Raw genomic sequence first — 11,497 nt, 5'->3', positions numbered from 1 at the left:
TTCTCAAACAATGTCATTTAAAGAGGTTTATGCATGGGACCTACTTAGAATTGATATATATGAAGGACAAAGGAGTTTGAACTTGTTTTGACTGAAGGAATTCATTTTATAGCAGAAATACCAATTTGGCCTTAACTCGCAAAAGTAAGACTATTCCTGTTTTTCTTTCTCAAACAAGGTCATTTAAAGAGGTTTATGCATGGGACCTACTTAGAATTGATATATATGAAGGACAAAGGAGTTTGAACTTGTTTTGACTGAAGGAATTCATTTTAAAGCAAAAATACCAATTTGAACTTAACTCGCAAAAGTAAGGCTATTCCTGTTTTTCTTTCTCAAACAAGGTCATTTAAAGAGGTTTATGCATGGGACCTACTTAGAATTGATATATATGAAGGACAAAGGAGTTTGAACTTGTTATGACTGAAGGAATTCATTTTATAGCAGAAATACCAATTTGGCCTTAACTCGCAAAAGTAAGACTATTCCTGTTTTTCTTTCTCAAACAAAGTCATTTAAAGAGGTTTATGCATGGGACCTACTTAGAATTTATATATATGAGGGACAAAGGAGTTTGAACTTGTTTTGACCGAAGGAATTCATTTTAAAGCAAAAATACCAATTTGGCCTTAACTCCTCAAAAGAAGGCTATTCCTGTGTTTCTTTGTCAAACAAGGTCATTTAAAGAGGTTTATGCATGGGACCTACTTAGAATTGATATATATGAAGGACAAAGGAGTTTGAACTTGTTTTGACTTAAGGAATTCATTTTATAGCAAAAATACCAATTTGGCCTTAACTCGCAAAAGTAAGGCTATTCCATTTTTTCTTTCTCAAACAAGGTCATTTAAAGAGGTTTATGCATGGGATCCACTTGGAATTGATATATATGAAGGACAAAGGAGTTTGAACTTGTTTTGACTGAAGGAATTTTTTGTTTATAAGCAAAAATCCGAAATTCATCTTATCTCCGCAAAAGAAGGCTATTCCTGTGTTTCTTTGTCATACAAGGTCATTTAAAGAGGTTTATGCATGGGACCTACTTAGAATTGATATATATGAAGGGACAAAGGAGTTTGAACTTGTTTTGACTGCAGAAATTCATTTTATAGCAAAAATACCAATTTGGCCTTAACTCGCAAAAGTAAGGCTATTCCTGTTTTTCTTTCTCAAACAAGGTCATTTAAAGAGGTTTATGCATGGGATCCACTTGGAATTGATATATATGAAGGACAAAGGAGTTTGAACTTGTTTTGACTGAAGGAATTTTTTGTTTATAAGCAAAAATCCGAAATTCATCTTATCTCCGCAAAAGAAGGCTATTCCTGTGTTTCTTTGTCATACAAGGTCATTTAAAGAGGTTTATGCATGGGACCTACTTGGAATTGATATATATGAAGGACAAAGGTGTTTGAACTTGTTTTGACTGCAGAAATTCATTTTACAGCAAAAATACCAATTTGAACTTAACTCGCAAAAGTAAGGCTATTCCTGTGTTTCTTTCTCAAACAATGTCATTTAAAGAGGTTTATGCATGGGACCTACTTAGAATTGATATATATGAAGGACAAAGGAGTTTGAACTTGTTTTGACTGAAGGAATTCATTTTATAGCAAAAATACCAATTTGGCCTTAACTCCTCAAAAGAAGGCTATTCCTGTGTTTCTTTGTCAAACAAGGTCATTTAAAGAGGTTTATGCATGGGACCTACTTAGAATTGATATATATGAGGGACAAAGGAGTTTGAACTTGTTTTGACTGCAGAAATTCATTTTATAGCAAAAATACCAATTTGAACTTGACTCGCAAAAGTAAGGCTATTCCTTTTTTTCTTTCTCAAACAAGGTCATTTAAAGAGGTTTATGCATGGGACCTACTTAGAATTGATATATATGAAGGACAAAGGAGTTTGAACTTGTTTTGACTGAAGGAATTCATTTTATAGCAAAAATACCAATTTGAACTTAACTCGCAAAAGTAAGGCTATTCCTGTGTTTCTTTCTCAAACAATGTCATTTAAAGAGGTTTATGCATGGGACCTACTTAGAATTGATATATATGAAGGACAAAGGAGTTTGAACTTGTTTTGACTGAAGGAATTCATTTTATAGCAGAAATACCAATTTGGCCTTAACTCGCAAAAGTAAGACTATTCCTGTTTTTCTTTCTCAAACAAGGTCATTTAAAGAGGTTTATGCATGGGACCTACTTAGAATTGATATATATGAAGGACAAAGGAGTTTGAACTTGTTTTGACTGAAGGAATTCATTTTAAAGCAAAAATACCAATTTGAACTTAACTCGCAAAAGTAAGGCTATTCCTGTTTTTCTTTCTCAAACAAGGTCATTTAAAGAGGTTTATGCATGGGACCTACTTAGAATTGATATATATGAAGGACAAAGGAGTTTGAACTTGTTATGACTGAAGGAATTCATTTTATAGCAGAAATACCAATTTGGCCTTAACTCGCAAAAGTAAGGCTATTCCATTTTTTCTTTCTCAAACAAGGTCATTTAAAGAGGTTTATGCATGGGATCCACTTGGAATTGATATATATGAAGGACAAAGGAGTTTGAACTTGTTTTGACTGAAGGAATTTTTTGTTTATAAGCAAAAATCCGAAATTCATCTTATCTCCGCAAAAGAAGGCTATTCCTGTGTTTCTTTGTCATACAAGGTCATTTAAAGAGGTTTATGCATGGGACCTACTTAGAATTGATATATATGAAGGGACAAAGGAGTTTGAACTTGTTTTGACTGCAGAAATTCATTTTATAGCAAAAATACCAATTTGAACTTAACTCGCAAAAGTAAGGCTATTCCTGTTTTTCTTTCTCAAACAAGGTCATTTAAAGAGGTTTATGCATGGGACCTACTTAGAATTGATATATATGAAGGACAAAGGAGTTTGAACTTGTTTTGACTGCAGAAATTCATTTTATAGCAAAAATACCAATTTGGCCTTAACTCGCAAAAGTAAGGCTATTCCTGTTTTTCTTTCTCAAACAAGGTCATTTAAAGAGGTTTATGCATGGGATCCACTTGGAATTGATATATATGAAGGACAAAGGAGTTTGAACTTGTTTTGACTGAAGGAATTTTTTGTTTATAAGCAAAAATCCGAAATTCATCTTATCTCCGCAAAAGAAGGCTATTCCTGTGTTTCTTTGTCATACAAGGTCATTTAAAGAGGTTTATGCATGGGACCTACTTGGAATTGATATATATGAAGGACAAAGGTGTTTGAACTTGTTTTGACTGCAGAAATTCATTTTACAGCAAAAATACCAATTTGAACTTAACTCGCAAAAGTAAGGCTATTCCTGTGTTTCTTTCTCAAACAATGTCATTTAAAGAGGTTTATGCATGGGACCTACTTAGAATTGATATATATGAAGGACAAAGGAGTTTGAACTTGTTTTGAATGAAGGAATTCATTTTATAGCAGAAATACCAATTTGGCCTTAACTCGCAAAAGTAAGACTATTCCTGTTTTTCTTTCTCAAACAAGGTCATTTAAAGAGGTTTATGCATGGGACCTACTTAGAATTTATATATATGAGGGACAAAGGAGTTTGAACTTGTTTTGACCGAAGGAATTCATTTTATAGCAAAAATACCAATTTGGCCTTAACTCCTCAAAAGAAGGCTATTCCTGTGTTTCTTTGTCAAACAAGGTCATTTAAAGAGGTTTATGCATGGGACCTACTTAGAATTGATATATATGAAGGACAAAGGAGTTTGAACTTGTTTTGACTGAAGGAATTCATTTTATAGCAAAAATACCAATTTGGCCTTGACTCGCAAAAGTAAGGCTATTCCTGTTTTTATTTCTCAAACAAGGTCATTTAAAGAGGTTTATGCATGGGATCCACTTGGAATTGATATATGTGAAGGACAAAGGAGTTTGAACTTGTTTTGACTGAAGGAATTTTTTGTTCATAAGCAAAAATCCGAAATTCACCTTATTTCCGCAAAAGAAGGCTATTCCTGTGTTTCTTTGTCATACAAGGTCATTTAAAGAGGTTTATGCATGGGACCTACTTAGAATTAATATATATGAGGGACAAAGGAGTTTGAACTTGTTTTGACTGCAGAAATTCATTTTATAGCAAAAATACCAATTTGAACTTAACTCGCAAAAGTAAGGCTATTCCTGTTTTTCTTTCTCAAACAAGGTTATTTAAAGAGGTTTATGCATGGGACCTACTTGGAATTGATATATATGAAGGACAAAGGTGTTTGAACTTGTTTTAACTGCAGAAATTCATTTTACAGCAAAAATACCAATTTGAACTTAACTCGCAAAAGTAAGGCTATTCCTGTGTTTCTTTCTCAAACAATGTCATTTAAAGAGGTTTATGCATGGGACCTACTTAGAATTGATATATATGAAGGACAAAGGAGTTTGAACTTGTTTTGACTGAAGGAATTCATTTTATAGCAGAAATACCAATTTGGCCTTAACTCGCAAAAGTAAGACTATTCCTTTTTTTCTTTCTCAAACAAGGTCATTTAAAGAGGTTTATGCATGGGACCTACTTAGAATTTATATATATGAGGGACAAAGGAGTTTGAACTTGTTTTGACCGAAGGAATTCATTTTATAGCAAAAATACCAATTTGGCCTTAACTCCTCAAAAGAAGGCTATTCCTGTGTTTCTTTGTCAAACAAGGTCATTTAAAGAGGTTTATGCATGGGACCTACTTAGAATTGATATATATGAAGGACAAAGTAGTTTGAACTTGTTTTGACTGAAGGAATTCATTTTATAGCAAAAATACCAATTTGGCCTTGACTCGCAAAAGTAAGACTATTCCTGTTTTTCTTTCTCAAACAAGGTCATTTAAAGAGGTTTATAAATGGGACCTACTTAGAATTGATATATATGAAGGACAAAGGAGTTTGAACTTGTTTTGACTGAAGGAATTTTTTGTTTATAAGCAAAAATCCGAAATTCACCTTATTTCCGCAAAAGAAGGCTATTCCTGTGTTTCTTTGTCATACAAGGTCATTTAAAGAGGTTTATGCATGGGACCTACTTAGAATTGATATATATGAGGGACAAAGGAGTTTGAACTTGTTTTGACTGAAGGAATTCATTTTATAGCAAAAATACCAATTTGAACTTAACTCGCAAAAGTAAGGCTATTCCTGTGTTTCTTTCTCAAACAATGTCATTTAAAGAGGTTTATGCATGGGACCTACTTAGAATTGATATATATGAAGGACAAAGGAGTTTGAACTTGTTTTGACTGAAGGAATTCATTTTATAGCAGAAATACCAATTTGGCCTTAACTCGCAAAAGTAAGACTATTCCTGTTTTTCTTTCTCAAACAAGGTCATTTAAAGAGGTTTATGCATGGGACCTACTTAGAATTGATATATATGAAGGACAAAGGAGTTTGAACTTGTTATGACTGAAGGAATTCATTTTATAGCAGAAATACCAATTTGGCCTTAACTCGCAAAAGTAAGACTATTCCTGTTTTTCTTTCTCAAACACAGTCATTTAAAGAGGTTTATGCATGGGACCTACTTAGAATTTATATATATGAGGGACAAAGGAGTTTGAACTTGTTTTGACTGCAGAAATTCATTTTATAGCAAAAATACCAATTTGAACTTAACTCGCAAAAGTAAGGCTATTCCTGTTTTTCTTTCTCAAACAAGGTTATTTAAAGAGGTTTATGCATGGGACCTACTTGGAATTGATATATATGAAGGACAAAGGAGTTTGAACTTGTTTTGACTGCAGAAATTCATTTTATAGCAAAAATACCAATTTGAACTTAACTCGCAAAAGTAAGGCTATTCCTGTGTTTCTTTCTCAAACAATGTCATTTAAAGAGGTTTATGCATGGGACCTACTTAGAATTGATATATATGAAGGACAAAGGAGTTTGAACTTGTTTTGACATAAGGAATTCATTTTATATCAGAAATACCAATTTGGCCTTAACTCCGCAAAAGTAAGACTATTCCTGTTTTTCTTTCTCAAACAAGGTCATTTAAAGAGGTTTATGCATGGGACCTACTTAGAATTTATATATATGAGGGACAAAGGAGTTTGAACTTGTTTTGACCGAAGGAATTCATTTTATAGCAAAAATACCAATTTGGCCTTAACTCCTCAAAAGAAGGCTATTCCTGTGTTTCTTTGTCAAACAAGGTCATTTAAAAAGGTTTATGCATGGGACCTACTTAGAATTGATATATATGAGGGACAAAGGAGTTTGAACTTGTTTTGACTGCAGAAATTCATTTTATAGCAAAAATACCAATTTGAACTTAACTCGCAAAAGTAAGGCTATTCCTTTTTTTCTTTCTCAAACAAGGTCATTTAAAGAGGTTTATGCATGGGACCTACTTAGAATTGATATATATGAAGGACAAAGGAGTTTGAACTTGTTTTGACTGAAGGAATTCATTTTATAGCAAAAATACCAATTTGGCCTTGACTCGCAAAAGTAAGGCTATTCCTGTTTTTATTTCTCAAACAAGGTCATTTAAAGAGGTTTATGCATGGGATCCACTTGGAATTGATATATGTGAAGGACAAAGGAGTTTGAACTTGTTTTGACTGAAGGAATTTTTTGTTCATAAGCAAAAATCCGAAATTCACCTTATTTCCGCAAAAGAAGGCTATTCCTGTGTTTCTTTGTCATACAAGGTCATTTAAAGAGGTTTATGCATGGGACCTACTTAGAATTAATATATATGAGGGACAAAGGAGTTTGAACTTGTTTTGACTGCAGAAATTCATTTTATAGCAAAAATACCAATTTGAACTTAACTCGCAAAAGTAAGGCTATTCCTGTTTTTCTTTCTCAAACAAGGTTATTTAAAGAGGTTTATGCATGGGACCTACTTGGAATTGATATATATGAAGGACAAAGGTGTTTGAACTTGTTTTGACTGCAGAAATTCATTTTACAGCAAAAATACCAATTTGAACTTAACTCGCAAAAGTAAGGCTATTCCTGTGTTTCTTTCTCAAACAATGTCATTTAAAGAGGTTTATGCATGGGACCTACTTAGAATTGATATATATGAAGGACAAAGGAGTTTGAACTTGTTTTGACTGAAGGAATTCATTTTATAGCAGAAATACCAATTTGGCCTTAACTCGCAAAAGTAAGACTATTCCTTTTTTTCTTTCTCAAACAAGGTCATTTAAAGAGGTTTATGCATGGGACCTACTTAGAATTTATATATATGAGGGACAAAGGAGTTTGAACTTGTTTTGACCGAAGGAATTCATTTTATAGCAAAAATACCAATTTGGCCTTAACTCCTCAAAAGAAGGCTATTCCTGTGTTTCTTTGTCAAACAAGGTCATTTAAAGAGGTTTATGCATGGGACCTACTTAGAATTGATATATATGAAGGACAAAGTAGTTTGAACTTGTTTTGACTGAAGGAATTCATTTTATAGCAAAAATACCAATTTGGCCTTGACTCGCAAAAGTAAGACTATTCCTGTTTTTCTTTCTCAAACAAGGTCATTTAAAGAGGTTTATAAATGGGACCTACTTAGAATTGATATATATGAAGGACAAAGGAGTTTGAACTTGTTTTGACTGAAGGAATTTTTTGTTTATAAGCAAAAATCCGAAATTCACCTTATTTCCGCAAAAGAAGGCTATTCCTGTGTTTCTTTGTCATACAAGGTCATTTAAAGAGGTTTATGCATGGGACCTACTTAGAATTGATATATATGAGGGACAAAGGAGTTTGAACTTGTTTTGACTGAAGGAATTCATTTTATAGCAAAAATACCAATTTGAACTTAACTCGCAAAAGTAAGGCTATTCCTGTGTTTCTTTCTCAAACAATGTCATTTAAAGAGGTTTATGCATGGGACCTACTTAGAATTGATATATATGAAGGACAAAGGAGTTTGAACTTGTTTTGACTGAAGGAATTCATTTTATAGCAGAAATACCAATTTGGCCTTAACTCGCAAAAGTAAGACTATTCCTGTTTTTCTTTCTCAAACAAGGTCATTTAAAGAGGTTTATGCATGGGACCTACTTAGAATTGATATATATGAAGGACAAAGGAGTTTGAACTTGTTATGACTGAAGGAATTCATTTTATAGCAGAAATACCAATTTGGCCTTAACTCGCAAAAGTAAGACTATTCCTGTTTTTCTTTCTCAAACACAGTCATTTAAAGAGGTTTATGCATGGGACCTACTTAGAATTTATATATATGAGGGACAAAGGAGTTTGAACTTGTTTTGACTGCAGAAATTCATTTTATAGCAAAAATACCAATTTGAACTTAACTCGCAAAAGTAAGGCTATTCCTGTTTTTCTTTCTCAAACAAGGTTATTTAAAGAGGTTTATGCATGGGACCTACTTGGAATTGATATATATGAAGGACAAAGGAGTTTGAACTTGTTTTGACTGCAGAAATTCATTTTATAGCAAAAATACCAATTTGAACTTAACTCGCAAAAGTAAGGCTATTCCTGTGTTTCTTTCTCAAACAATGTCATTTAAAGAGGTTTATGCATGGGACCTACTTAGAATTGATATATATGAAGGACAAAGGAGTTTGAACTTGTTTTGACATAAGGAATTCATTTTATATCAGAAATACCAATTTGGCCTTAACTCCGCAAAAGTAAGACTATTCCTGTTTTTCTTTCTCAAACAAGGTCATTTAAAGAGGTTTATGCATGGGACCTACTTAGAATTTATATATATGAGGGACAAAGGAGTTTGAACTTGTTTTGACCGAAGGAATTCATTTTATAGCAAAAATACCAATTTGGCCTTAACTCCTCAAAAGAAGGCTATTCCTGTGTTTCTTTGTCAAACAAGGTCATTTAAAAAGGTTTATGCATGGGACCTACTTAGAATTGATATATATGAGGGACAAAGGAGTTTGAACTTGTTTTGACTGCAGAAATTCATTTTATAGCAAAAATACCAATTTGAACTTAACTCGCAAAAGTAAGGCTATTCCTTTTTTTCTTTCTCAAACAAGGTCATTTAAAGAGGTTTATGCATGGGACCTACTTAGAATTGATATATATGAAGGACAAAGGAGTTTGAACTTGTTTTGACTGAAGGAATTCATTTTATAGCAAAAATACCAATTTGAACTTAACTCGCAAAAGTAAGGCTATTCCTGTGTTTCTTTCTCAAACAATGTCATTTAAAGAGGTTTATGCATGGGACCTACTTAGAATTGATATATATGAAGGACAAAGGAGTTTGAACTTGTTTTGACTGAAGGAATTCATTTTATAGCAGAAATACCAATTTGGCCTTAACTCGCAAAAGTAAGACTATTCCTGTTTTTCTTTCTCAAACAAGGTCATTTAAAGAGGTTTATGCATGGGACCTACTTAGAATTGATATATATGAAGGACAAAGGAGTTTGAACTTGTTTTGACTGAAGGAATTCATTTTAAAGCAAAAATACCAATTTGAACTTAACTCGCAAAAGTAAGGCTATTCCTGTTTTTCTTTCTCAAACAAGGTCATTTAAAGAGGTTTATGCATGGGACCTACTTAGAATTGATATATATGAAGGACAAAGGAGTTTGAACTTGTTATGACTGAAGGAATTCATTTTATAGCAGAAATACCAATTTGGCCTTAACTCGCAAAAGTAAGACTATTCCTGTTTTTCTTTCTCAAACAAAGTCATTTAAAGAGGTTTATGCATGGGACCTACTTAGAATTTATATATATGAGGGACAAAGGAGTTTGAACTTGTTTTGACCGAAGGAATTCATTTTAAAGCAAAAATACCAATTTGGCCTTAACTCCTCAAAAGAAGGCTATTCCTGTGTTTCTTTGTCAAACAAGGTCATTTAAAGAGGTTTATGCATGGGACCTACTTAGAATTGATATATATGAAGGACAAAGGAGTTTGAACTTGTTTTGACTGAAGGAATTCATTTTATAGCAAAAATACCAATTTGGCCTTAACTCGCAAAAGTAAGGCTATTCCTGTTTTTCTTTCTCAAACAAGGTCATTTAAAGAAATGTATGCATGGGATCCACTTAGAATTGATATATATGAAGGACAAAGGAGTTTGAACTTGTTTTGACTGAAGGAATGTTTTGTTTATAAGCAAAAATCCGAAATTCATCTTATATCTGCAAAAGAAGGATATTCCTGTGTTTCTTTGTCATACAAGGTCATTTAAAGAGGTTTATGCATGGGACCTACTTAGAATTGATATATATGAAGGACAAAGGAGTTTGAACTTGTTTTGACTGAAGGAATTCATTTTATAGCAAAAACACCAATTTGGCCTTAACTCCGCAAAAGAAGGCTATTCCTGTGTTTCTTTGTCATAAAAGGTCATTTAAAGAGGTTTATGCATGGGACCTACTTAGAATTGATATATATGAAGGACAAAGGAGTTTGAACTTGTTTTGACTGAAGGAATTCATTTTATAGCAAAAATACCAATTTGGCCTTAACTCGCAAAAGTAAGGCTATTCCTGTTTTTCTTTCTCAAACAAGGTCATTTAAAGAGGTTTATGCATGGGATCCACTTGGAATTGATATATATGAAGGACAAAGGAGTTTGAACTTGTTTTGACTGAAGGAATTTTTTGTTTATAAGCAAAAATCCGAAATTCATCTTATCTCCGCAAAAGAAGGCTATTCCTGTGTTTCTTTGTCATACAAGGTTATTTAAAGAGGTTTATGCATGGGACCTACTTAGAATTGATATATATGAGGGACAAAGGAGTTTGAACTTGTTTTGACTGCAGAAATTCATTTTATAGCAAAAATACCAATTTGAACTTAACTCGCAAAAGTAAGGCTATTCCTGTTTTTCTTTCTCAAACAAGATCATTTAAAGAGGTTTATGCATGGGACCTACTTAGAATTTATATATATGAAGGACAAAGGAGTTTGAACTTGTTTTGACTGAAGGAATTCATTTTATAGCAAAAATACCAATTTGGCCTTAACTCGCAAAAGTAAGACTATTCCTGTGTTTCTTTGTCAGAAAAGGTCATTTAAAGAGGTTTATGCATGGGACCTACTTAGAATTGATATATATTAAGGACAAAGGAGTTTGAACTTGTTTTGACTGAAGGAATTCATTTTATAGCAAAAATACCAATTTGGCCTTAACTCGCAAAAGTAAGACTATTCCTGTGTTTCTTTGTCATAAAAGGTCATTTAAAGAGGTTTATGCATGGGACCTACTTAGAATTGATATATATTAAGGAAAAAGGAGTTTGAACTTGTTTTGACTGAAGGAATTCATTTTATAGCAAAAATACCAATTTGGCCTTAACTCGCAAAAGTAAGACTATTCCTGTGTTTCTTTGTCAGAAAAGGTCATTTAAAGAGGTTTATGCATGGGACCTACTTAGAATTGATATATATTAAGGACAAAGGAGTTTGAACTTGTTTTGACTGAAGGAATTTTTTGTTTATAAGCAAAAATCCGATATTCATCTTATTTCCGCAAAAGAAGGCTATTCCTGTGTTTCTTTGTCA

Source organism: Odontesthes bonariensis, chromosome 5, assembly GCF_027942865.1.
Source record: "Odontesthes bonariensis isolate fOdoBon6 chromosome 5, fOdoBon6.hap1, whole genome shotgun sequence".
NCBI classification, from domain to species: domain Eukaryota; kingdom Metazoa; phylum Chordata; class Actinopteri; order Atheriniformes; family Atherinopsidae; genus Odontesthes; species Odontesthes bonariensis.
The sequence above is the reverse complement of the archived record's forward strand: the minus strand, read 5'-3'. Positions refer to the sequence as shown.